The 2,500-nt window shown below is 47.9% G+C and overlaps 1 protein-coding gene across 5 annotated transcripts in view; it reads right to left on the bottom strand.

The window, feature by feature from the left end:
- The window catches only part of lzts2b (leucine zipper, putative tumor suppressor 2b), a 35,443-nt gene that overhangs the window by 19,928 nt on the left and 13,015 nt on the right, over nucleotides 1-2,500 (bottom strand). For all 5 annotated transcript variants that reach the window (XM_031560832.1, XM_031560837.1, XM_031560833.1 and 2 more), the window contains exon 2: nucleotides 1,431-1,547. The gene's annotated coding sequence lies outside the window, so the exon portion shown is untranslated. The remainder of the gene's footprint in view (nucleotides 1-1,430; nucleotides 1,548-2,500) is intronic.

The raw sequence follows: 2,500 nt of genomic DNA, 5'->3' as shown, positions 1-2,500 counted from the left end.
AGGGCACAGTCATCCATCAGCGTCCGAGCAAGACCCAGAGAGGAGACACAAGACACTACACGCACACACACTAGTTCACATACACAGACACACACACACACACACACACTCTACCCTACACACAAAACACACACAGAGATTACCTTACAAACACACACGCACACACACAGATTACCTTACAAACACATACGCGCACTACTCTAAACACACACACACACACACACACACACACACACACACACCTACCTACCTACCTTACAAACACATACTTACTCTTCATAGTGAGTTTGTGGACGATGTCCTAGACTGCAAACCTACTGCTTTCGAAATGAACATTTCCTCATTGAGGATGATCACATGCTGCTGTGCCCTCCTGGCAGACCATCTTCACACAACCCTTCAGCTTCCTCATGGCATACTGAGACTTTTGTGCTAAACGCTTTGAGGAGCTTTAAGGAGCTGACACACACCCGTCCATCCCTTCATGAAGGGAGGCCACTGAAGCTCATCACAGTTCACCACAGCACAAAGCACTGATTAGCCTGCTCCACTAGATGGGTCCGGTTCTGCTCCACTAGATGGGTTCTGATCCACTAGATGGGTCCGGTTCTGCTCCACTAGATGGGTTCTGCTTCACTAGATGGGTCCTGCTCCACTAGATGGGTTCTGCTCCACTAGATGGGTCCTGTCCTGCTCCACTAGATGGGTCCTGCTCCACTAGATGGGTTCTGCTCCACTAGATGGGTCCTGCTCCACTAGATGGGTCCTGCTCCACTAGATGGGTCCTGTCCTGCTCCACTAGATGGGTTCTGCTTCACTAGATGGGTTCTGATCCACTAGATGGGTTCTGCTCCACTAGATGGGTTCTGATCCACTAGATCGGCCCGGTTCTGCTCCACTAGATGGGTTCTGCTCCACCAGATCGGCCCTGCTTCACTAGATCTGCCCGGTTCTGCTTTCAGGAGAAGGGGAGTAATGTTAACCCCTATCTGCCTCCCTGTCTAACGCAAGGAGCAGCCGGTGGAGCCGCACAGAGCCAGGCCGTGTCCGATTTCAGAATGTAAACACAGTGCTCTGAGCAGCTGGGAACGCCATGGCAACCGGGCCCATCACGGAACCTTCCGGTAATCTGAGCCCGTGTCGGCACAGTCAGGCTTCAATACAAGCAAGCAGGAAACCCTCACTGGCTCTATATCTTCCCATGTGGTGCTACAGTATTCTTCCTCCTCCTCCTCCTCCCCAACTTCACAGCACCAAGAAGGAGGAGGACTGATGATCCTTCATCAACTCATAACTTTTATAAGCTACTCAAAAAGTTTTCACACCATTCTGGCCAGACAAAGCTTATGACTGGTTTCTTACACCAATACATCAATCCACCCATTTTAGTCAATACTTAGGGCAAGTGAGTTTATTAAGAGCTGACTGACCTCTCACTGGTAGTGGTTGTGTCCTGGAGGCCTGAGAGAAGCAGGGGGAGCGGGTAGGTGGTGCATGCCAGGGACCCACTACCTGAGCTGGGGGCTAGATCCTCCCTCGCTCTTGGGCTGCGGAGAGAGGCAAACAGAGACAGATGCATCAAGACACAGGTTCACAAGAATGTGCACGTTCGCACGCGCACGCTCGCACGCACACACACACGCACACACACACACACACACACACACACACACACACACACACACACACACACACACACACACACACACACACACACACACACACACACACACACACACACACACACACACACACACACACTCACACACTCACACACTCACACACTAACTCCCAAAGACATCCACATGAATCGAACAGTAAATCAAAAGCCTTGCACTACTTGACAACAGTGGCTGGGTGGCCTGGGGCCGACTGCTTTAAAGGGGGCCCAGAGTCTCAGTCTCACCCTCCACAGACAGCAGGCCTCAAGTTTCAGTTCTAGCGTAGTAAAGTAGTGAGAGAATAATCAAAATAGATTCCTGCAAAAGAATATGAATGGTTTCTATGGTGTTGTGGATCATAGAGATATGCCTCAGAGTTGACCCTGGCTGTGGCAGTGGAATGCCTGATGTGTCGGTTCTGACGCATTCCATTCTACAACCAACAGCAGGGAATAATACTGCCCTCTACTGACCACAAAGTCACACTGCATCCTTACTATATCAGTACAGTGAAGTTTGACCAATTCTTCAATCATCACTTTCAAGGTAGAATTAGCAGATTTCTTTTTTTTTTTTCACGTGTGATATGTTTCAAATATGTCTAATGGGAAAGAATTAGCAGATTTCTTGACAAAAAAATTGTTGTTACCCTACATTACTGGAAGTCAACCAATATCCTTGTGCAATCTACGCATTTTGTGTCTGTCTCTGTTTCTGGGATTTATTTATTAATATATTTTCATGTAAACAATATGTTGCTTACTTATTGTTTACATGAAAATGCATTCAAACGCATGTTCACTATCACAGAAAAAAGATATTTCAAATGCTGTGGATTA

Source organism: Clupea harengus, chromosome 23 (genome assembly GCF_900700415.2).
Source record: "Clupea harengus chromosome 23, Ch_v2.0.2, whole genome shotgun sequence".
In the NCBI taxonomy this organism is placed as follows: Eukaryota; Metazoa; Chordata; class Actinopteri; order Clupeiformes; family Clupeidae; genus Clupea; species Clupea harengus.
The sequence above is the reverse complement of the archived record's forward strand: the minus strand, read 5'-3'. Positions and strand labels throughout refer to the sequence as shown.